Below are 25833 nucleotides of genomic sequence, written 5' to 3' on the forward strand. Positions count from 1 at the left end.
TAATGTCAAATGCCCACAAGTCCAACAAGAGCTGTTGGAAGAACTTAAAAAACAATTAAAAAAACCAAATAAGAGAGATTGAAGAAAAATTAGGAAAGAAAATAAAAGCAATCCAAGAAAATTATGGAAAGAAATTAACCAATTGGAAAAAAAGAGGTACAAAATCTTAAGGAAGAAAGTAACTCTTTGAAAACTACAATTGGGAGGTGGAATTGAATGACGTTATAAGACACCAAGAAATAATAAAGCTAGAAAATATAGAAGAGAACCTGAAACATCTCGTTAGAAAGACAACTCATCTGGAGAACAGATTGAGGAGAGATTATATAAGAATTGTTGGACTACCTGAAAGTCATGATCAAGACACCATGCGTCTTGCCGGAGGAATAGCACAGTGGAGAGGCTGGTGCTCTGAGATACACGTTATACATACACATATACATTACAATGTCCCAGGCAGCAGAGAGCAAAGCTCCACATTGAGTGTATTATGGTAACTGGGAAAGAAGGAAGGATCAGGGTCCCATGGGAAGGGCCTCTACAACGCTGCGATTGTATGGGGGAATGAATTACGATGAGCAAGGATGAAGGGACAAGACAAAGGTCTAAGAATGCACACACACACACACACGACAGTGAAGTTCAGTGGAAAGAGTTGCTGTGTTCTGTGCCAGAAGAACTGAGTTCAAATCCTGCCTCTTTTACTACATGTATGGCCTTGGACAATCCACTTGACCTCCCCAACCCTCAATGTTCTTATCCATAAAATGTGGGAGTTGGACCAGATGGGGCTCAGAAAGGGCCAGGACCTCTGAGGCCCTCGTAGCTCTAATCTAAATGCTTGTTGACTTGACTCACAGAGACCTTGCTTTCTTCTGCAGATGCCATATCTCTTGGCACCTCCTTGGTATATGGCGACTCATTTCCTCTACTCTGGTACAGATAGGGCCGAGAGGAGAAGTTGGCATCCCCTGCTTGCCTCCCAAGACTTCCTCCTCTGGGGAGCTGCAGAAGACGAACTGTAGCTGCTCATTTTTCATTCAATTTTTCTCTAAGGAGTCTCCTTTAAATTTTGAGGGGAAAGAGTCATATCATTGCATTTAATTACATTGTTGGGAATTTATGGCCAACCTTTGTTCATTATTTGATGGTGCTAAGTCAACAGTATTTGAGGGTTGTTGATAAAAAGCATAAAGGTTAATCAATGCAGGAAAAAAAATTCCATGAAAAGTGTATTGTACTGTCAGAATGCTAACTGTTGGAGTATGGGAGGACTGAGAAAGTGCAGCTCCAATTTTCAGCTAGTTCACCAGTGCAAGTTACTTTACAGTTTACAAAATAGTTTCCTCATGACAACCTCATGGCAATGAAGGGCTATAGTGAGAGCCCCCAGGTTTGAATTCTGACTGCCACTTACAGTTTGGGTGACATTAGGTAAATCATTTCCCCTCCCAGAGCCTCAGTTTACTTATTTATAAAATGGGTTGAATTGGGCTAGATACTCTCTAAGTTTTCTTCAGGGTTGAAAGCCACTGCCAGTCAGTAAATTAGGTGTTAGGGATATAAAGACAAAGGTCAAATAATTCCTGCCTTCAAGGAGCATACATTCTGCTCATCTGTGAAACACATGTGAGGAAAGCATTAGAAAAGTTAGCCTTATTGTTACTTATATTATCAGTACTCCTTCTATATTTTCCCTCCCTTCCCTTTAGCACTGGGCATACAGTGGGCCTTTAAATACACCTATGGGGTGAAAGAATGAACCTGCGCTGGGGGGATGGGAGATGGGCTTATGCTCCCTCCTTCAATCTATCTGTCTTCTATCCCTCAGGCTGCCGGCTCACCTACTATGGGCAGTATGGGAACTATAGGTTCTCAGAGGAAGAGGTAAAGAAAAAGCCAGGAGGCCAGGAAAGAGATGATACTATGGTGTAGAGTCAAATATGATGAACATGCCATTAGCAGAGTCTTAGTTATGAATTTTTCCTTTGGCTTTTACTAGCTATGTGACTGTGGACAAGTCACTTTATTTCTTTGGGCCTCGGTTTCTTCATCTGTAAAATGTAGATAATAAAATAACCTCTCAGGGATGTTGTCAGAGTCAAAGGAGATAATGTCTTCCATAGAGGTTTGTTGTCATTACTCCATGACAGAGAGTGGAGAGTGGACGCCCCTACAGCCTTGGACTTAGGAGGGACTTGAGAGGTCCTCTAGGCCAACCCTGTCGTCTTACAGAGGAGGTGGCACAGACAGAGCTGAACTAACTTTTCAGGGTCACACTGATCCAGAATTTGACCCCAGGTCCTCCGTCTCCAAATCCAGGGCTCTTCCTATGACATCAGGCTGCCTTGATAAAAATGCAGGGAAGTTCTCAGTAATATGTTTTTTTCACCCAAGAGCTAAACCGAGAGTTTCAAGGCACTAGTTAAAATGACTTTTTCAGAAGTACCAATTTCCTCAGGGTCTTGAGAGCGCTGTCTGATTTCTATTTTTGTGTTTGTGTGCCCAGTGCCTGACTAATGCCAGGTGCTTTCATGGGGCTGAGTAAATGTTTGTAGAATTATCTGACCTGTGTGACTAGCAATTCTGCGTCGATTGAGAGTGATCAGTTGCAGAGTTTAAAGTAGCCATGCTCTCCTTGACTTTCCAAGGAATCTGTGCACCCTTTCTTGAGAAGCCTGCATCTCTGGTTTTTTTTAAAAATTCCATGTCACTGACAAGGGTTATGGGAAGTTCTTTGAAGTAATGTCTGACTCTTGTTTGATCGTCAGCACTCTCTGTCCTGGTTCTCTTCTTACCTCTCTGACTGTTCCAGATCACGTCCTCTAAATGTAGGTGTCCCTTAACAGTCTGTCCTGGGCCCTCTTCTCTTCTCTTTCTATACTACTTTGTTTGGTGATCTCATCAGCTCTCATAAATTTAATTACCATCTCTATGCTAATAATTCCAAAATCTACCCTTCTTGCCCCAATCCCTCTGCTGACCTTCAACTTTCCATCTCCAACTGCCTTTCAGACATCTTGAACTGAATGTCCAGTAGACATCATAAACTCAATATGTCTAAGACAGAACTCATATCTTCCACCCCAGACTTTCCCACCAGCCTCATTTCCCTTATTACTATAGAGCACAACATTAACTTCACTCAAGTTAATGGGATGCTTAGCCTAAAGAAGGAAAGATGTAGGGACAGGGCTATTTTCCTTTCTGTCTTTGTATCCCTAGTGCTTACAACAATACCTTCTGTATAGGAAGCACTTAATAAATATTTTTAATTGAATCAAATAACCTGAAATCAACCAGAAGTTACTCTGTGTAGCTACCGTGAAGGACTACAATATTTTCACAAGAAAACTTGGAAACATGTGTAAGGCTGATCAAATTGAAAAAGTGTCTGTGGGATAAGACTAGTAACTGTGAAACCAAGCTGGAGGATGTTTGTGTCAAATTGTCCTTCAACCCAAACCCATCTCATTCTATCCAGTCTAGACCCATCCCACCCACTTGACATAAGCCAATCCAACCCAACCCAATGCTATCCTATTGATCCAACAACCATTTATTAAGTACATTCTGTGTGGTAGGCATAAGGGTTTGGTATGGGGGGCGTTTGTAAAAACAAAATAGATTCCCTGTCCCCAAGGAAATTGCCATCTACTCAGAGAAATAACATGTACAGAGAGAAGCCAATGCAAACAAACAAATAAAACCCAACAAATTAAGTACCAATCAGTTTCAAGGTAAGGACTAGAGCCTCCCAGGGATTCTGAGCTCACATGGTCTGGATTCAGTCCTGGGGGCCTGACCCCAGGGAGGTTGGTTTTTCTCACTGGTTTGTTGCCAGAGTTTTAGTCCAGGAAATTTCCAAAATAAAACAAACCTTTGTTCCAGCTCACATCTAGGTTTTCTCAGATTGGGTAACAAGGTCCTCAATGCCTGCACGGGCACAAAATAGGCTAAAAGCACCTTGGTTCAAGGACAGTTTTTGTTACTCCCCCCCCCATCCATGCATGCTGTGCAAAGTAGTCCCAGGAACTTAAGAACAGATGATGAAATGAAGGGAGCACACAAATAGCCCATCCATCCTCTGTCTTCCCAACCTCCTGACCTCCAGGGACCTCTGTAAGAGGGAAGCTGGAACGATTAGGAAATGCTAGACTGATGACACAGGAAAGCATATACACTTCCCAAATATGTTAGATGTCTTAGCTGGCAATCCCCAGGGGCATTGCCACATAAGATGCAAATGTCTCAGCTTGTTCATGGATAATATGTTGTCTATAGCCCTGGGACCAATTATTTAGTGACAAAGAGTAGAGTCATTTCATGAGTTATCAAGATTCTATTTCAATCATTTCCTGATGGACACATTTACTTCTCTTATTTCCAATTATATCTGTATCTTCAAAGCATTATTTTTGAGCATATCTAGTGTCCTCAGGGCTATTTCTCTCAATTTTTTCATCAAGCACATGTCTTTTCACATTAGCCAGAGCAGGTGGAGCTGTGCCCCAGAAACCCACAACCTATGTATGGGTAAGATCCCCCTCCCCCTTGCTAGCCCTTTTTCTTATTGGTGGCTTTCTTCTGGCTCAGGTAGGTGATAATACATCCCTTAAAGCTATCCCAATGAGCTTCTGAGCTTAGGGACCCAGGCCACTTGAGAAGCACAGGATCACTTATGGATCAATGAGAGGCCTGCCTGTGTACATTCACCCCAATAAGAATCCTCTCTCCCACAACTAGGCATCCAGCATTTTCTTGATGCCTTCTTGTATTGGGGAAATGACTACCTCTTGATGTAGCCCACTCCACTTTGAGTTGGCTTGAATTGTTTATATGTTTTCCTTCACATCAAGAAGACCAAATTCACCTCTTAGCAACTTCTCCCATTGCTCCCCTTCCTCCTTTCTGAGTCTGAGCAGAACAAAGCTAATCTTTCCTTCACCGGATCGCTCTTCAAATGCTTGCAAAAAGCTCTCGCATGCCCTCGCGTCTTCTCTTTGGTAGGCGAGGCATCCCCAGTTCCTTCATGCAAATCTTTTCTGAAGCCCTTTCCTTGGAGCCCTTTGACGGCCTTATGTTTCAAAGTCCTTTTAAACCTCTAAAGAGGTCATAGAAAGAAGTAGGCTGGCTCTAATGCCAGAGCATTTTGCTTTTTAAAAGTGTCTAAAACAAACAAACACCCTCCCCCTAGAAACAAAGTAGAGATAGAGATAGAGGACATCTCTGCTCTTCTCAGATCAGCCCATTGATTGATCAATTAGCCTTTTTAAGTGCTTACTCTGTGCCACACACTGTGCTGAGTGTAGAGCACAAAGAAGGGTGAAAGACAGCTGCTCTCCTGGAGTTCATGGCCAATTATTGTTGTTGTTCAGTCATTTTCAGTCCTGCCTGACTCTTCCTGACCCCATCTGGGGGTTTCCTTGGCTGAGATACTGGAGGGGTTGGCCATTTCCTTCTCCAGCTCATTTTACAGATGAGGAAACTGAGGCCAACAGGGTTAAGTGACTTGTTACTCATGAAGCTTGTAAGTGTCTGAGGCCAGATTTGAATTCAGGAAGATGAGTCTTCTTGACTCCAGGCCCCACACTCTATCCACTGGACCACCTAGCTGCCCTTCACTGTTTATCGGGAGACACTGTATGCAAATGACTGTGTATAAATAAGACATATACAAGATATACTAGAGTCTCAAAAGGAAGACCCTAAAATTTAGGAGAAATAGGAAAGGCTTCTGGCTACAGGTTAGATTTTGCCTGAACTCAAAGGAAGGCAAGGAAGTCAGGAGGTAGAGGTAAGGAGAAATATTTCCAGGCATGGAAGACAGCCTGGGAAAATGCTGGGAGTCAGAACATGGAATGACTTGTGCAAGGAAAAGTGAGGGGACCAATGTCATGGAGTATGGGCAGGAGAGTAAGGTGTAAGAAGACTGGAAAAGTGGGAAGGAGCCAGCTTATAAAGGGCTTTAAGAACCAAACAGTGGCTTTATATTTGATCTATACCTACTAGAGATTGTTGAATGGGGGAGTGACTTAGTCAGATGTGCAGTTTAGACAGATCAGTTTGACAGGTGAGTGTAGAATGGATTGGAGTGGGGAGAAAAGAGGCAGGAAGGCCAACCAGCTGGCTACTGCAATAGTGCAAGTGGGACATAGTAAAGGCTTATATCAGGGTAGAGGTAGTGTCAGAGGACAGAAGGGGACATATGGAAGAGATGTCACAAATGTAGTAATAAGAGGACTTGATAATTAATTGGATATGAAGGGAGTTCAAAAAGAATGAGGAGTCAGAGATGACATCTAGGTTGTGAGCCTGGGTGACTGGGAGTATAGTGGTATCCTCAACAGTAATAGAAAAGTCAAAAGGGAAAGATTTTGGGGAACAGCTAATAAGCTTAATTTTGGAGATGTTGAGTTTAAGATGGCTATGCAACATCCACTTCCAGATGTCTAGTAGGCAGCTGGAGATGCAACACCAGAGATCCAGAGAGAGCTTAGGGTTGGTCAAGTAAACCTGAAAGTCATATGAATAGAGATGATAATTGAAGATATTGAAGCTTGATGGGATTACTAAGTGAAATCTCTAGAGAGAGAAGAGAAGAGGGCTCAGGACAGAGCCTTGAAAGACACACATAGCTGGGGGCTTGACCTGGACAATGATTCAGCAAAGGATCAGTGAAGGAACAGTCAGACAAGTAAGAGGAGAACTAGGAAATAGCAGTGTCATGAAAACTTAGAGAAAAGAAAATATTAAGGAAAAGAAGGTGATTGACAGTGTCAGAGGCTGCAGAAAGTTTAAGAAGGATGAATATTGAGAAAAGGCCATCAGTAGCTTTGGAGAGTTCAGCCACAAAAGGTAGTAGCTATATAAGACAGTAGATGGTAGGGACGGATGCAATCAATGAGGATTTTGTGAGGACAGGGGAGCCCTGGGTATGTTTGTCGGCAGTAGGGAAACAGTCAGTAAATTTGGAGTAATTGGAGGTTAGTGAGAGAGTAGATATGATAGAGGGGTCAAGCTTCCATTAATGGGATGGCATAAGATCACTTGCGTGTGTAGCTGGGGTTAGTGTGGCAAGGAGAAAGACTACTTAAAGGGTGAAGGTGGGGATGGTCGTAGAAGGTATTTGAATGATGTGAGATGAGAAACAGGGGAAAAGATGAGATCTTATTGAATAATCTCTTTTTTTCCAGTGAAATATGAGGCAAGGCTTTCATCTGAGCAGGTTGGGGGAGAGGAGCAGTTGGAAGTTTATGATTGGATAAAGGAATATAATGAACATAGATATGGAACATTTGGGAGATTTCAAGATGAAGATTATCTCTGTGTAGGGTTCAGGTGGGTTGGAGAAGTAGGTCATTTGAAATGCAAAAGTTGAGGAACCAGGATGTTATGATGTTTGAAGGAGTATCAATATGTGTATTGAAGTTGCCTAGTATGAGGGCAGGCTTTGGGGAGGAGAGGAAGACTGTAGAATAAGAACTGAACTCACCTAGTGTCTTGGAGTCGGAGTACAACAGACAACAGAATCTAAATTTGCTGATGAATATTCAGTGTGTTGTATGGACCTCAAAGGAAGAGAGGTTAGCAGTGATGATGAGAGAAAGAAAACCTCTAAGTGGGTGTGGAGAATGAGGAGTTTTCTAACTCTCACCAACACTAGTGAGTTGGGGCTATAAGAGATAGCTCTACTAATACTGGAAAGGGTGAACAGGAAAGCTGCAGCATCAGAAGGGAGCTAGGTCTCAGAGAGTACAAGAAAACGGAAGGAATAAGACAGCAAAAGATTGAACTTGAAAGCTAGTTTGTTACCTATGGGGCACAGTGGAGGGGATGGGTAACTTGAGTGGGATGTTGTGGGGTGGGGCTGGGTCAAGGTGGATGGGAATAAGGATGAGGGTTAGGGTTGGGCTAATGTTGGAATTAGGGTTAGGGTCAGTGGGGGATAGAGAAGGGAGTTTGAGCAAGGCAACTGGTGACTTCAAAATCAGTGGAATGGAGTGGATATGAAGATAAAAGGTGAGTGGGTGTGGAGAAAGGTGACTGTGGAGGGTACCCAGGAGCAAGCAAGACAACACCTCTGGAGCTGGAGTTGGCCAGAGATAATGCCTGGAGTGGCTGGAGCACAATGGAATAGCTGCTTATGGAGGCAGGTGCAGGCAAGGCATCCTGGTGGGGTAGTGTGTATTAGATGTTATGAACTTCCCAGGGCCGGAAGAAAACTGATGTGGATAACACTGTGCACATCTTCACTCTCATTAAAATTTGTTTCTGGGTCATGATCTGATTTCTCTTGGGCAGTGAATTAATAAATAAATGCCATGATCATAGAAGTCTTAGAAAATCTTGGCAAAAATCTTGGCAATATTGCCTTGATTAACTAATAGAAAGATATGGAATTGTCGAACCATAGTTTTTGGGAGTTGGGTCCTCTGAGCATATCTAGTTCAAACCATGCTGCAAAGCATACCTGGGAAGCCATCATTCAATGTTTTTCTTGAAGACCTCCATGGAGATGGAGTGCTTTAAGCTTGGCCCTTGGGAAAGGAATTTCCTTAAAAATAGTTACATAAAATACTATTTAATCATCCAAATAGTTGACAGTTTAGCATTTTCTCTCCATTTGAGCTGCAGAAGTTTTCATAGCCTTCATTGATTTTTGTTTAGGTGCCGGCTTTGTGGGTGCTGTAGCAGTGGGATATATATATATATATATATATGTATGTATGTATGTATGTATGTATGTATGTATGTATGTAGAGTTTGTGTTTAGCCTTTTTCACTTCCTCAGCAGTTTTGATACACTTGTTCATGTTGAACTTTTAAACTTTAGGTTTCTTTTAGGCCATTGCATCAGCAAGGGAAATGCTAGTGACACCCCCCTCAAATTTTTACAGCCTGGTAGGTTCTTTTCTTTTGAATCTCTCCCAAGTATTTTTTCTTGTGTTTTCTTCTATACAAAGCAGTCCAGTTGCTGTGCTGTGGATTCCATTCCAAAAGAAAAGTAGCCTTTACTTTGATGTTCAAGAACATTTGTATTGGTCTGGGCAGATGTAGCTAACCTTTAAAAATATATTTTAATGATTTTTAAATTTTTTTGTCATTTACACTGTCCAGTGTTTTCTTCCCTTCCTTTTCTCCTCCTAGAGAGTCATCCTTTACATCAAAGAACAAAGAGGAAGAAAGAGCTCAGTAAAACTCCCGACCACACTGCAGGGGTGTCCTTAGCTGCAGGGCTGCGTATCCAGACACCAAGTAGATGGAGGTGCTTCCTCATATTTCTTCTTCAGGTTCAAGTTTGGTCACTGTACATTCATATTCCTCCTTCTGCCCTTTTCCCCTGAGAAATACCTTATATCATCTGAAGTCTCACATTGTGACCTTCATGGCCATGGCTACCAGGAACATGGTAAAGAGATGTATTATTATTATTTTTGTTTTAAATAAGTTTTTATTGATTATTTTCTTTTTTATGTCACCGTAATTTTCCCAGTATTCTTTCCCATTCTCTTATAAAGAGCCATCCCATATAACAAATAATAATTTTAAAGACAAAAAAGGAAAAGAAAGAGGAAAAAAATTAGCACAACTAATGAATGCATTGAAAAAGTCTGAAAATGTGTGCTATGTACTATATTGTAGACTTCTCCTCTCTGCAAAAGGCTGGGGTGGGGGTATCTTCTTAGATCTCTCTCTTAAGCCATACTTATCCTTTATAATCTTGATTACATTTTAAAACTTTTTGGTTGATTTAAATTTACACTGGTGTCATTGTGAATATTGTTTTCCTGGCTCTGCTTCCTTCATTCTGCACCAATTGGTGTACCTCATTCTACGTTTCTCTGTATTCATCACCTTTGCTATTTTTTCAAGTTGCTGGGGAGCTGTTTATGGGCTCCTCATCATGTGGGAAGGATGCTCCCCCAGCTTCGCACCCTTAGTTCTACTCCTTTTTTCATGATGAAAAACCCTGATCCATATAGGAAACCAGGCTTCCCAAGAGAGAAGATGCTCCAGAAGAAGAATCATAAATCAGAAGAAGAAGAATAAAAAGGATAAGATTAACCTTCTACAAACTCTTTTCTGATCCCTCCTCACGATATGGCAGGGACCCTGAATTCTTGAAGACCAAGCCAGGGGAGGCCAAGTCTGAGCAGGTCCTATCAAGCTGCAAAGGTTTGAAATGGAGTCCCAGAAACAAGCTCTCTTCTGTCCAGTATGGAGAGACTCATTGTCATGAGGATGGTGAGGTGGCAATAAATTCTTTGGCCATGACAACCCATACAACAAAGGAAAATACAAAATGGCCCTGAGTTCTGGGCAGCCCCCTGGTGCTTCTGCAGTGACAGTGGTCAAATCCTAGAAAAAGCAGCAGAGGGGCTAAGCTTCATAGTGTTTTTATACTAGCTGCAAAGTAAGATCTTTGCCCAACAACCGTTTATTCAGTATATTCCTGGAGTGACTAAAGTATGTCAGTATTGACATTCTGACTATAAATTAGAACATAGGACAGAAGGACATGGCCACTATATTCCAGGACAGCACCACGTCTGTGATCCTATGGTAAACTGAATTGTGCTGAGCTGTTACTGGGTGATAATGGTGTAATGGATTACCAAAGTATTTGCATTTTAACAGAGGCCTTCTGGAAATACAATGCCTTAGCCAAATGGGGTAACTCTAATGAGGGGGGGATTCTGGGCATTGGGTCAATTTAGTAGAGGCCCAGGTAGACCTTTGAACTTGCCTCACATCACACCTCCAAGTTGGACTGGCTTTGCAGACATATCTACATCACAAAAATCAGCTCATCTGCATGATCGTCCCTTCCACTGTGGGAAAAGTAGATTTTCTGCAGAGAGGTGACAATTTCCTTTCCCTTAAATACTGAGTCACTGCCGTGCTCTGAATTTAGGTCCCCTGACTGATGGATACCTGCTGCTACCCAAGCTACTGCCCAATTTCACCTCAATACAGCCGTTGCCTTCATGTGCATTTTACATGCTGAGGAGCCTGGAGTCTGTCTGGAGTCACACAATACATTTCCTTTCATCTTGAAGTCAGCTCACTTTCTGGCTACATCTTACAAGATGGGGAAGTCATGGTTAAGTGAAAACGTGTCAAAAAAAATATCTGGGGGCTGTAGTAAATGGCCTATTCCATGCCAGGCAATAGCATTATAGGAACAGAGACTGGACCTGGGATTTTACGGATATGGGAAACTTCTGCATGAAGAATCTCTCTTTCCTGATGCAGGTCAGCAGCTCCTCTGAAACTCCAGCCTCAGGGACTTTAGAAGCTAAGGGACTTTCCCAAGGTTTTGTAGTCAGTAGGTCTCAAATTTGGGACTTGAACCCAGGTCTTCCTGACTGTGAGGAAGGTATACTGCCTACTCTATCCAAAAGTACGATATTTCAGGCTATGTTAAGAGTGGCATGATGTCCAAGATTAGAGAATTCCGGTTTACTCTGCTCGGGTGAGGCTACATCTAGGGCACTCTGTTTGGTTCTAGGCAATACATTTTTTGGAAAATTATTGATAGACCACATGGTGTCTAGAGCAGCATTCTACTGTATGAGAACCAGTTGAAGGAACAGGGTATATTTGGCCTGGAGAAGACAGGACTTATTGGCACATGAGAGCTGTCTTCAGCATTTGATTCCCAACTCACATGGGAAAAGGATTAAGTTCCTTCTGCTTCACCCCAGTGGGTTAATACATTTAGAAGGAAGGAGGGGGAAACTGCAAAGAAGCAAATAGGTTTGATATAAGTGGAGAATTCCTAATGCTCAGAGTCACCTCAAAGTGGCCTGGGCTGCCTCTGCTCATTGGAGGATGTCAAACAAAGGCTGGATGCCAACTTACTAAGAATATTTTCAAGTTCGAGTACAGGTGAGATTTGATGACCTCGAATGCCCCTACCAGCCATAAAATGCTGATTCTTGGATTCTGGCCAGGACCTTGGCTATTCAAGAAAATAACCTTGAAGGGAGACAGAAAAGGAGACTTTTTCCCTCCCTGGGAAGCTTCCTTCCCTCAGGACTTGGCAAGTTCAATGCAACAAGTTTGAAGGCCCATTCAAGTCTTGTTCCATGTCCCTATGGCCAATAATATCATTGCAGATGTTTCCTTCTACAGAATCAGCAAGATGGCTTTCAATCTCCCATTTCGTGTACACAGAGAGACATTATGTTGCCAGAATGACCAATAAACTCATGTCTTCTGGGGAGAAAGACCTCTGATGAAAGATAAGCACATTTATAAGCATGCCATGGAGGAATGAAGAATGTTGTGATCTGCATTCATTTCTAGCTCCTTGTTCTTCTGAGGAGTAATTAGAGGTTGTCTTCAAAGCACTTCACATTCCTCAGAAGACAATGATTGGCATTCACTCACTCTCCACTTTTTTCTTCACTCCTCTGATCATAGGACCAGCTTAAAATATCAAATCACAGTGAAGGGCCTCCTGTCCCTGCCATACGGGGGTCAATTAAGGGAGCTGGGTGTGCTTAACCCAAAGAAGAGGAGACTCAGGAAACACATGATAGTTGTCTCCAAGTATCTGAACTAATGTTAAACGAAGGAGGGATTGGGCTTGTTCAGTTTGGCCCCAGAGAGCAGAAGCAGGAAGACTGGGAAGAAATTGCACTTTGTATCTGCTGCTCTGCCTTACTTCAGCGCCAAGGAACGCGATGTTCTTCCCAGGTTAAGCTCATCATTTCTCAACTCACCACTATGCTACTAACTCTAGCCTTGATTGACACTACCTGCCTCCGCCTCCTCTTCCTTTCGATTGGAGAGCTTGAGGGCAGATTACCAAACCTCTTCCAATGCCTTCCTTTATAGAAAGCAGGAACTGAACTCTCAGATCTCTCCACTTTGCTTCTCTGCCAGAACAAGATGCACCCATACCAAGTCCCCCCTGGACCCAACTCCTACTTCCCTGCCTACTTTTGTGTGTTGTTTCTCCCTTTCAACTGTAAGCTCCTTAAGAACAGGAACTGGTTTTTAAAGATTAATTGTATTCCCAACTGTTAGTACAGTGCCCGGCACATAGTAGGTGCTTAACAAATGTTTATTGATCATTGGATATTCCAAAGGAGCAAATTTAGGATTGATATCAGAAAAAGCTTCCAAATAATGATAGTTGCATTCAAAGGGAGTGAATTTTTCATCACTGAGGTCTTCAGTGAAAGGCTAATGACCACTTGTTGAGGATCTCATAAAGAAGATGCTGAGGCAGATACTAGTTAGACTAGGTAGCCTCTGAGGTCCCTTCCAGCTGGGAGATTCTGTGAACCTGTAGAGATTTCGAGAGCAGTCACATATTGATCCTGGTACCTTCTGCGGTCTCTTCCAATGCAGGTGTTTAGCTTAGTTTCTATTAAACCAAACTACACTCTTCAAAATCTGTTGGGGGCCCTGGAAATGTACTTACTTTTGTTTTTTCAAGTTGGAAAGATGAAGCCCTAGCAAATGGACAACATTCCAGCAGGGTTCTCTCTTGGTGATGGAAAACTTGCTACCATCACTGCATAGGGCTGAACGCCATGAATAACCTTCCAGATACCTACTTCTCACTTAGTGGTAGCAGATGCTATAGTCCTATTACTGGGAGCAAAGCAAGGAATTGTTTAATTGGGGATGTTGACTTGCATGATCAAAACAAGAATTACCATCCATACTTAAGTAATGTTTACTACATTAAAAGAACTCCACAATCAATGCCTTATTTATTTTTTCTGAACAAGTTATCATAAGAATAGGAAAATGTTTCATTTCTGACAGATGTGAAGAAAAACATTCAAGACTGTTGAAACTAGATCATTCAAGCCAATCCCTCCTTCCATTTTGCAGATGAAGAAGCTGAGATTCACATAAAATTCAAATAGATTTTCCTGGTTTCTACATCTATCCTTTGACTGAAATTGCTCTCCAAAATTACCAATGGTTTCTTGATGACCAAATCTGATAGTATTTTCTTAGTTCTCATCCTTCTTGAGCAGTCTATATTACTTGACAATTTTTTTCCACACTCTCCTCCCAAATCCTCACCTCCATAAGTTTTCATGAGACTACTTTCTTTTGGTTTTCCTTTTACGTATCTGACCATTCCATCTCAGTGTCCTTTGCTGGATGATTCCCAACTCTCAATTGTGGGTCTTACCTAAAGCTCTGTATTTCATCTTTCTCCTTCTCTCTTTCCCTCCCTCTACTTCTCTCTCCCTTTCACCCTCTCTCTCCTTCCCTCCATCTTTCTCTTCCTCCTCCATGTCTCCCTTCCTTTTCTTCTTCCTCCCTCTCTCTCTTCTTCCCTCTCTTTTACTCTTCCCCTTCCCTCCTTCTGTCTCCTCTCTCTCCCCTCCTTTCCTCTTTCTCTCTCTCTTTTTCCCTCCCTCTCTCTTCCCTTCTCCCCTCTCTTTTATTCCCTCACTCTTTCTTCCTCCCTTTTACTCTCTCCTTTCTTATCTTGTCCTCTTCCCCTTCTCTCCCTCCCTCAGCCCTTTCTTTTTCTCCCTTTCCCCTCTCATTTCACTGCTTCCCAAGAGCTCAATGATCATCTCAATGCTGATGACTCAGACATCTTATATCCAGCTCCAGTCTCTCTTGAGCCCTGATCCTGCATCACGTATTGCTTTTTGGAGCTTTCTAACTATATATCCCATAGACATTTCAATATAACCAAAGCAGAACACATCATCTTTCCTCCTTAACTCATCCCCCTTACCACCTTCCTTTTCTTATATTTTTTTAATTTGCATCCTCAGTATTTAGGAAAGTATCTAGAACACAGTAGAGTATTAATAAATACATATTAAATGAATGAATTAGCCCCTCAGTATATAGGTGTGGGACAGATGGACAAGGAGTTTCTGATAAGGGTACCATCATCCTCCCAGTCCTCTGGGTTCACAACCTCAGAGACAACTAGACCCTTCACTCTTCCTTGTTTCCCAATAGTCAATCAACATTCAAGTCTTGCCAATTCCATCTCCACAATCTCTCTTGTATCCATCCCTTTCTCCTACTCACATGGTCACCACCCTAGTTCAGGCTCTCATCAACTCTCACCTGGACTATTGCAATAGGTTCCTAATGTTTGACAATGCCTGACATTTCTCCTTTCTTCAGTCCATCCTCCCCATAACTTCCAAAGTAGTATTTGTAAAGAAAGGTCTGGCCATGTCACTTCCCTGCTCAAAAAGCTCTTGTCACTCCCTTTTGCCACAAGGACAAGGCACAGAAGCCTGTGTTTGACATTTCAGGCCCTTCAAAGTTTGCAGGTGTATTGCCCATTACTCTCTATTTCCCCTTACATTCCAGCCAAACTGAACAGCTTTCTGTGCTGTCCTTAGCATTCCATCTCCTCTCTCCAAATGTTGCCAAGACTGTCCCCCAAGCCTGGTCCTCTTCACCTCCAGCTCTTAATATCCTCTGTTTCCTATAAGCTCAATGCAAGCAGCACATCCTATGCAAAGCCTTCCCTGATAGCACAATTTCTAATGGTCCTCTACACAAATGACTTGATATTTATACTATGTATGATTATAAGTCTATCTATCTATCTATCTATCTATCTATCTATCTATCTATCTATCTATCTATCTATCTATTTATTTATACCATGTATGGTTATAAGTATACTTATTTATTTATTTATACTATGTATGATTATAAGTATATTTATCTATCTATCTATCTATCTATCTATCTATCTATCTATCTATTTATTTATTTATACCATGTATGGTTATAAGTATACTTATTTATTTATTTATACTATGTATGATTATAAGTATACTCATTTATTTATTTATTCATACTATGTATGATTATAAGAGAGGTTTCCCCTCTCAAAAGAATGTAAGATTCTTAGGGGCAGGTACTGCCCCTGAACAGTTTTTGGCCTTCTTTCTAACATTTAGCACAATGCCTGCCACATAATAAACACTAAATAAATGCTTGTCAAATGAATGAGTGAAAAGAGTTTTGGACCTGGATTTCTGATAGGAAGGACAGTGTTTTCTCCATTGTACCACACGGTATGGCCAAAGGTAAAGATGCCAAATGGTGTTTAAAATTAGTTTGTAGTGGGTCTGATAAAATGTTAAAAAACTCAAAATATCCAAAATGATTTTTTTTCATTGAAACCTGTGGATTTAACCTTGGACAATTATGACCTTGGACAAGATACTTCCTCACTCTGGACCTCGGTTTCCTCATCTACAAATTATAAGTTGCTAAGGTCCCTTTCAGCTCTAAATCTACCTTAATTTGATAATAGCAGCTTTGCATATTTTGGAACATTAGATCAGATTAGGGGAGTGGATGGACAAAATAATGAAAATCCTACAGTCTCTCTCCCACCTTATCCCAAATTACAAAGAAAATCTTGGATAATGATAGCAGTCACCCATTTTGGAATTCAGCAAAATCCTGAGGCATTTGTCTCCCATTCACTGAATATGATTGCCCAACGTCCTGAAAAGAGCCTACTTTAAGAGAATTTCACTAACATGTTCACCACAGGGACCAACAAAGCCTGTGGAGATGAGGCCCCTGCCTGGATTAACCAATTTCTTTTTCTATTCTGCATCATGACAGAAGAGTTGATAGTGGAGTAAAAACATCTCTTAAGAAGATGACAGATTGATTTAAGATAGAGAAGAGAAAGTGACATGCTCTTTTCTGCTTGCTTTCCCGGGGAAGAATTGTGACTGCTAGAGCTACTCTTTAGAGGAACCTAGTAACTGTTTCCATGAATAAGATAGCAAATGGTGTTTATCCTTTGCCAATCAATATTGCCTTGTTTGAGCTGTTGGAATTATTCAGAAGCATAAAAGGTAAGGCAAACCAGTGGGCAACAGTGCTAATCCCCAGGAAGGACAGCAGCACCTTCTTCCCTTTCTTTAAGACTTCAAGAACTTTGTGATTTCATCTTTTTTGAAAAAAACCCCACTTTATTCATGTTTTAAAAAGCACATGTAATTGTCACTTCCCCATGACTTCTTGCCTTAGCAGAAACCTTCCTTGTAATAAAAAAGTAGAGGGACTGGAAATATCATTTTAGTAGTATAGGGAACTCCCAGGTGACTCAATTTCCTCCACCAGTGCAGGTCAGTACTTTCTCTGCAACTTATAGTCTTAGACGGTAGCCTAGAAAACAGAGATGTTAAGTGGCATACAGCCAGTATGGGTCAGAGGAGGTACTGGAACCTGGTCTTTCTGGTTTTAAGACTAGCTATTTATCCATTGCATCAAGATGCCTTATGATGTCTGATACATGCTGCATCAGAAGACAACATATTAAATGGATGTTTAGAACAAAGAAGCTGAGTTAAGCTAAAAAAAGTCAACATATTGGCCATGTCTTCACCATATATGTGCTATTCCTTATCTAGAGTCCACCATTTTTGTTTGGAGTTGGGAGGTTATGTTTCCCTATTGGTGCTATGATGTTGTAATAGGCCATTATACTGTCTGTCTGAATTTATTTAGATATGTTTTGAGAGATCATTTTTGATCATCCAGATGTGGGATTAACCTATCCCACATCAATAGGGGTTCTTTTGGATCACAGGGCAAAGGATATTTTGGCTGTGAAGATTTTCCTTAAAATCTGTCCAAATCTGAGACTCTGCTTATAGTCACATAAAAGTAACATGGTTGCAAATTTGGTAATAATTATGGAATCTTTTGCAACACTTCTCTTCAAATTATATTATTTTATGTGGATATTTGTGAAACATTAGATATTGGGTGAACTAAGGAGTGAATTGGACCACATAAGGACATGGAAAATGTCCTATGCCAATGCTGTGAGATCTCCACTTCTCTCTGAGTCACCCTTGACTTTGATTCTTTGGTGGTTATGGTGTTGCAAGGTTTGTAGCTGTGCTGCATTATCAGGAAAATATTTGTGTTAAAGAGATGGGTCCTTGTGCCAGGGAACAGGTGGGGGTCATTGAAAGCAATGGTCAGGTTTCGAAATTCAATCCAATGCACTTTTTATCTCCTATTTAATTGTGGTCCAACTTATTATCCATCTGTCCCACATCTACATGATTATGGTCTAACTCATTAGTTCCTTAAATAAGCACTTATTAAGTGTTTACTGTGCACTTGGTACTTTCCTGGGTGCTTAAGGTACAAAGACAAAAAAATGAAACAATTCCTGTTGATAAGAAGCTAACAATGGACTGGCTGACCAACTATGTGAGAAGAAATAATGGACCAGAAAAGGAAGTGGTCAAGTCATGGAGAAAGACAGAACGATGCTGGAAGAACAGTCTGAGTAGTGTGCTGGTCCCCATGGGCTGTGCGAAGTTCTAGAGGAAGACTTTTAGCATTTTGGAGGAGTCTTCTTTGGAATATCAAAGGGAGAACATGGCTAAGAATTATATCAGAAGATATAGATATATTGAGAAGATATAGATAGTTTACAATGTGTTCTAAGGGAAGCAGAAACCCCTTGAAGTTTTGAAGTATAATGTGAATTCCTTGAGCTGAAGCAATTTATGAAGACACCCTACTCAATTCTGAATGGGCTGCTGTCTGCCTTAGTGAAAGGAGTACAAACATTAACAAAACTGCTTTAGAAGCGTTGACTGGAATAACAGATGATATTCCTACAGTACCCTTCAGTTTGCAAAATGCTTTCCTTTCAATGACCTTTTGAGGCAAAGTTAAGAAAATTTTGATGCAAATATTATTACCCCATTTTCATGGGAACATTGAGGTTTAGGGATGTTCAGTGACTCATCCACACAACTAGTATGTGAAAAACCCAAAACTGAGTGAACCCAGTTCTCTGGATATCCAGTCAACTGCACCATGCTGAGTTTCAGCATGAGACCTGGGTAAGAAAGTCTTTTTGTGTTAAATGCTATATATGTACATTTGAGTCACTTTGAAAATAGCTTTTTCTTCTATCCAGGTAGTTTATAGAAGTGAAGTCACTGTGTCAATAATGCTAGCCACCATTTGTATAATTCTTTAAGTTTACAAAGCATTTTATACATATTATTTCATCTCATCTGTCAATTAATCAACAAACATTTATTAAGATCTTCATGTGCGGCAGGCCCTCTACTAAGTGCCATGGATGCAAAGATCAAAGCGATACAGTCTTTACCCTCAAGAGTCTTACGTTATAATTGGGGAGATAATAATACACACATTCTTATATCTATATATGTGACCACATGTAAGAATGTACACGATGTATTCAAATGAAGACAAAACAAAAGAAAAGAAAGACAAAAGCATTTCCAAAAAACAAATGAAGATCCTTTGAGGAGGCCAGGATGAAGGGGGATGGATGTGGATCTATGATTTCATCCACACTGGGAATTTGGGAGATTCACTGGGCTGTGATCTCCTTCCACTGCCACAGGTCAGAAACTTTTTGCTAACTCATAGCTTTAGAGAGTTGATTCAGGCTTGTCCGCACAGCTAGTTAGTCAATCGGTCAAGCATTTACTAAGGACCTATGTGCCAAGTATTTGGCATTGGAGAGACAAAACCGAACCAGATAGGTTTTATTAGAAGCAGGATTTGAACTCAGTTCTTCCTGACTCCCAGGCCAGCACTCTGTCCATTAGGCCACACTGCCTCATGAAGAGTCAGCCTGGTAAAGAACGAATTTGTTTTGTCTCTTTGTCAGATCCCTTCTTCCTTCTTCCATATCTTGCTGTATAATCAGCAGGGAGAGGAAGTCAGTATTATCCAGGCACTTTCAATATCTCTAGAGAAATTACAGTCCCATAAAATAGACCTGAGGCTTGCAGCTGGGTGGCACAATGGATAGAGCACTGGCCTGCAGTAGGAAGACACGAGTTCAAATCTGGCCTCAGACACTTACTAGCTGTATAACCGTGGGCAAGTCACTTAACCCTGTTTGCCTCAGTTTCCTCATCTATATGAACTAGAGAAGGAAATGGCAAACTGCTCTTCTTTGCCAAGGAAACCCCAAGTGGGAAATGAACAACAGCTTGCATGTTTGTCTCACACTTTTGACAAAGGGAAGGCCTGGGTGCTTGGAGAAGCACATCATATTACTGTTATCAATCAATCAATCAGTTGAAGTCCCCAGGGATACACATGTAAACAACAAAATAATTCATAGTCTCAAGGAGTTTACAGAGGGCTGAGTTGTATTCAAAACTTTGGCGGCCAGAGCACTTCAGTTACACCTATAAAAATATCAATCAGCCTCAAAGTGAAAGGCCTCCCACATGGTGAGCAGATCCCCTTGGGTTTAATGAAGCCACACTACAAAACTCACTTCCTGTTAGACCAGAGTCAAGTCAGCTGTTTATGAGGCTTCCAAACCAGTCCAAATGAGTGACTGTCAAATTGGGAGCTTCGCTACTTCCTGAAAGAATATACCCAGGTAGACGACTCAGATTCTTCATACTAATAATGCCAGTTTTTAAAAGTGTAACCTGACTTTCATCAAGGTGGCTGATAAAATTAAGCCTTTCTTTTTCAAGTGAGCAAAGTTGGGAAGAGAGAATACTGTAAGCAAACTATCTGGGATGACACCATTAGCCAGGTCAGTCTGGAAGAGGACCATCTAATGATTAGCCTGACTCATCTAAGCTTTAACAAGTCCAACGCAAACTTTCTCCCACCACACTCCACTGTCCAGTTCTTCATTTATTCATTCATTTATTTGGCATGAGTAGAAAGTGCTCCACTTAAGGGCATCCATCCCCTAATGATAATTATTGCTAATAATAATTACTAAGCATAGTGCAATTGACTTGGCATCTAGAGAGCTGGGCTCATTCCAGTCACATATCAGTTGTGTGACTCTAGGCAAGTCACTGAACCTCCCTATGTACCAGTGTTCTCATCTATAAAATGGAGTAACAATAATTGTCTCATAAAATTGTTGTCTCCTTACCTCAAGGGTAATTTGTCAGGCACACAAAGGCAACGACTACGGCTTACATATAGCAGCTTATACAGGGCTTCCAAAGCCTCTACATATGTTAGCTCATTGGAGCTTGACAATAACCTTATAAAGTGCTATAGTTTTTAACCTGCCCATTTTTCAGGTGGAGAAGCTGGGGCTCAGAGATTTGATGAAATTATTTGCCAGGGGCCACACAGTTAAGAAGTATCAAAGGCAGGACCCAAACCCAGGTTTTTTTGGCTACGAGTCCAGTACTATCTTGTTAACCACCAAGCACTAATTAAGCACCTTATGTACTGGGCTCTGTTGTGGCACTGAAGAGGGAAACATTGAGGAGCCAACAATTAATTGGAAATTGGAGGCAGAGTTTGGAAACTGGGGACCTAAAGGAGGATTAAAATGACAGGTTCCTTAAATCCTCAGATATTTGATATTTCTAAGTGGCGAGGTCTGCAGCCCACCCTGCTGTCCACTGCTATGAATGGGCCTGAACCCCCAGAGTGCTAAGTCAACACTTATTTCCCTTTTCAGAATTGCGCTCCACATTTTCAGCTTAAGGGCTGGCCATCCTATTACCCAGTGACACAATGTGTCCAGCGCTTTCTTTCCTTCAAGGAGAAGCAAGACTCAACGATCAGCTGGTCTGCAGGTCTTTTTAGTGCAAATGGGGCTCAGAGATGCCCTCACCCAGCACCCACTGCTCACCCCTGCATAGGTTCTAAGAATTAAAATGGCAAGAAGCAAAGCCCAGGCACCATACCTGAGCCCTTCCAGCGATCCCTACCCGGAAACTTGTTCCTTGGTTATGGAGAATTGGCAGCAACGTGTCGCTCTGCTTGTCCTCTGTTCATCATATCAAACTCCAAAGGTTCAGTGCCTCTGAGTTCGGTTTAGAATCTGAGGAAGTTAAACGTTAACCCAGCCTATCTCCCTTGGCCCAGCAGCCCTTTGACCGGCTCACCAGGTCACTAGAGCCAGACAGAAGCCACGAAGCCACAATCGTTTACAGAAGCTGCTGAATTTTGTTCAAAAAACAAGTCATCCCAAATCACATCATTTTGAAACCCACCTGCCCCAACACAGGGAACCCTTAATTTCTTATTGGGAATCAATCCTTTCTTTGAGGAATGAATACTTTAAAAAAGCCTTCTTACTACAAACTAACATAGAACCAAAGATTTAGAGCTGAAAGAGATTTTCAATGCCATCTAGTCCAACCTCTTGTTTTACAGAGGGGGAAACTGAGGCTGGAAGTCCAGCATTATCTAAAGTCATATGACTGTCATGAGTTAGAGATAGGATTTTAATTTAGGCCTTCCTGCTTCCAAGCACTGGCCTCTTACACATTTTACCATGAGAAGGACCCTTGGCTTGTCCAGACTGCCCATTTTTTAGACATATTCTAAGTAAAGTATGTTAAACGTAGTAGATGATGGGGGAAGACATGTAGGTGAATGCAAGAGTCCCAGCACAGTAAATGCAGAGATGATATGAGCCCCACAGTCTTCTAGGCGAGAGGAAAACATGTACAAGGGCTTCCTTTCCCTGGCTTCTTACAAAGAGGATTATTGGAGATCTTTGGAGAGATCTCGGAGTGAACAGAGTAGATGGTTCCCTACTAGAAAGGTCAGGATGTGAGACCAGAGACCCTAGTTCAACACTGCTCAAAACATCTGTGGTAACTGTCGAGTTCAAAGTTTAATTTGGCATTAGACAAGCCATTTCATTGCTCTTTGCCTCAATTTCCTTATATGTAAAATGAAGGGCTGTATTAAATGACCTCTAAGGTTCCTTCTAGCTTTATGATTCTATGATCAGCAAATATTTATTAAGAACCTAACCTGTGACTACTGCCCAACAACCTTCTACTGAATACTGGGGGTAGAAAGACAAAATTAAACAGCTTCTGCCTTCAAGAAATTTCTTTTCTATTGTGGGAGATACGGCATCACATAAAGGTCATACAAACTAATACAAATAATATCAATAGAAGGGAGGGCTGATAATTGGTGGGAGGGAGTCAGGAAAGGCATCATGTAGAAGGGTGGAAATTCTATGAGCTGGGGCTAAGGAGAGTGCTCCAGGCATAGGGGACCATTTGGCCACAGGCTTTAGAGCTGGGAAGGACCAGGCCATCAAGCCCAATCTTCCAATTTTATAGGGAATATAACTGATGTCCAGAAGTAACTCATGTGAGTTAGTGATAGAGGGGAGATTTAAACCCGTGTCTTCTGACTCAGAATCCAGCCCTCTCTTCCATTGTACCAGAGTGTCTTCCCACTTTCAATTCATTTCAATACAAAATACATTTACTAAATGTCAAGCTGGACATTAGAGATTCATAGAGAAGACTAAACCAGCCTGTTCTCAAAGAGCTTCCATTCTTCTTGTGCTGAGGCAGAGAAGTGGGAAACGAGAGATGAGATGTCATAGCCAGGGGTATGGCCAACAAGCCAGTCTGCTGGAGCAGTTTGCTGTTCTGTGAAAAACCAAATAATTGTCTTGTCAAGGAGGGAAGCTGCAGATTCTGGACTCCTTGCTACCTGGGCCATATAGCCTGCATGTTCAGTTTACCTCCCCGGGAAACAAAGCCCATGACTTTTTTGTTAATTTATGGAATAAAACAAGAATTTCCATGACACAGTGCAATTAAAAAGGTGATGGTACATGAAACTGCAAATCTACTACGCACAACTTGCTATTGCTTCAAATATACAACAAAATTATCATGGAAATTTCTTTCTCTTTTTTCTTCCCTTCCCGCCTCCCCCCCCCCAATGGCCACCGCTAGACACAAATAGACATATATGTGTATATATATATGTAAAAATGTTCTATACATATTTCTATTTGTCAATTCTTTCTCTGGATTCAGATAGCATCTTTCTTCATATGTCGTTTCTAGTTAATTTGAGTATTTATAACAGTTAAATAACTTATTTGCTCAAAGTCATTCTTAAAACAGTATTGCTGTAACTGTACACAATGTTCTCTTGGTTCTGCTCATTTCACTTTTCATTATTTTGTGCAGGTCTTTCCATGTTTTTCTAAGGTCATTGAGCTCATCATTTCTTATGGCACAGTAGTATTCCATCGCAATCATATACCACAGCTTGTTCAGTCATTCACCAATTGGTAGGTATCCCTGCAATTTCCAGTTCTTTGCCACCACAAAGAGAGCTACTGTAAACATTTTAGAACACACAGGTTCTTTTCCTCTTCCCTTAATCATCTTTGGAAATTTCTTTTTGAACAGTACCCCTGAAAATCGAGACTCTGTCACAGACTTGGCCATTTGGGATACAGTCCTGCCTTGATTGGCTTTCCATTTCAGGGGTTCAAGTCTCATTTTTTGTAAGCCAGCCCTCAGTGCAACCTTCTTCCCTGGGGAGAGAGACCCCAGGGGGAGTCAGCTAGCTGTAATATTGAATGCACATGGAGAAACAAATGGACTCATAGAATGGCAGAATAAGGGATGGGAGGGACATTCAAGGACCTCCTGGCACATGGGCATTTTGATTTTATTTTTCTACTTCTAGACATGCTGTCCAGCCAAGGGAGGACTGAGTGACTTCCTCTGCTCCCACAGTGGTGCCTAGATAGATAACTTTTAAAACAGTGTGTGTGTAGATAAAAACAGTTCTCTAACAAATTAAAAAACCGTTATCAGAGGTAGCCATCAGGGTGCAGTTTGGTAAAGCACTGACTGGCACATGTATGCCAGGCCAAAGAGTGCTATGTAGACGGGAGCCACTGCTCATGGAAACATGTGTGGTCTCTCAGCTACCCTCCATACACATGGTCCTTATGCACCAAGCAGGTTTTAGCAACTAAGCCAGCAAAAGCATTCACAGAAGCACAGAATCTGAGAGTTGGAGAGACCTTAGTTAAGTCAAGTGAATCAATCAATAAACATTTATTGAGCACCTACTGGGTGTCAGGCACTGTGCTAAATGCTGGGGAGACAAAAGACAGACGGTCCCTGCCCTCAAGGAGCTTACATTCCAACGGAGGAGACAACATGCAAAGAACTATTTACAAAACAAGCTTTATACAAGATAAATAGGAGATAATTAGCAGAGGGAACACACTAGAACTAAGAGAGGTTGGGGAGGCTTCCAGTAATTATGCAAAGCATTTATTAACCACTGCATACCAGACACTGTGCCATATGCTGGGAATACAAATACATTAAAAAAAACCAAAACAACAATCTCTCCCCTCAAGGAACTTACACTCTAACAGGAGAAGACAACCCAGAGACAGGGATAGGGTGAGGAAAAGGCACTTCTGCAGGGGTGTAGTGGGAAAGTATGGGGAGTCAGAAGAACCTGGAGATTAATGAAGGATGGCTGGCTGAGATCACTCTATACAATGGCTGTCCCAGGAGAAACTCACGAATGGGAAGAGGGGGCTGCGAGGGAATAGCAATCTTTCAGGCAAAGTGCAGAGAGTCAGAAGCAGAGCCAGGAGAGAAATGCCTTCAAGTTGGAGGCAGGCTGATATGGTAGATTGAGCGCTGGATTTGGAGTCAGAAAGACCCGAGTTTAGATCCTGCCTCTGACACTAGCTGTGTGACCTTGGTAAGTCACTACCATTCTGAGTCATTTCTTCCTTTTTAAAATGGGGACAATACAATACCTCTAGCCCCTCCCTCACAGGGCTATGTGAGGGTCAAAGGAGATCATGGTGGGATGTAAAGTGCTCTGTAAACCTTAAAGCATTACATATGAAATATGAGCTACTGCTACCATTAATGAGCACTTAATAAATACTCATGGAAATAAAGTTAAGTGACACAGTCTTGTCTCAGCATAGCTGGTAAATGTGCATTTGACGTATGTAAAGAACTTTATAAACCTTATGGCAATGTCATATGTTGTTATGAGAACCATAGCCTGTGGAGG

The 25833-nt window shown here is 41.5% G+C and overlaps 1 protein-coding gene across 3 annotated transcripts in view; it reads right to left on the reverse strand.

Moving 5' to 3' along the window:
• A1CF (APOBEC1 complementation factor) overlaps positions 1 to 21778 on the reverse strand; it is a 96379-nt gene extending 74601 nt beyond the window's left edge. For 2 of the 3 annotated variants that reach the window (XM_020974971.2, XM_020974968.2), the window contains exon 1: positions 21687 to 21772. The gene's annotated coding sequence lies outside the window, so the exon portion shown is untranslated. Of the gene's footprint in view, positions 1 to 21686 lie in introns of all 3 variants that reach the window. The other variant, XM_020974969.2, reaches the window with a different exon arrangement.
• Between the last annotated feature and the right edge of the window lie 4055 nt (positions 21779 to 25833).

The sequence above is a fragment of the Phascolarctos cinereus genome, unplaced genomic scaffold (genome assembly GCF_003287225.1).
Source record: "Phascolarctos cinereus isolate Bilbo 61053 unplaced genomic scaffold, phaCin_HiC Scaffold_3;HRSCAF=262, whole genome shotgun sequence".
Lineage (NCBI taxonomy): Eukaryota > Metazoa > Chordata > Mammalia > Diprotodontia > Phascolarctidae > Phascolarctos > Phascolarctos cinereus.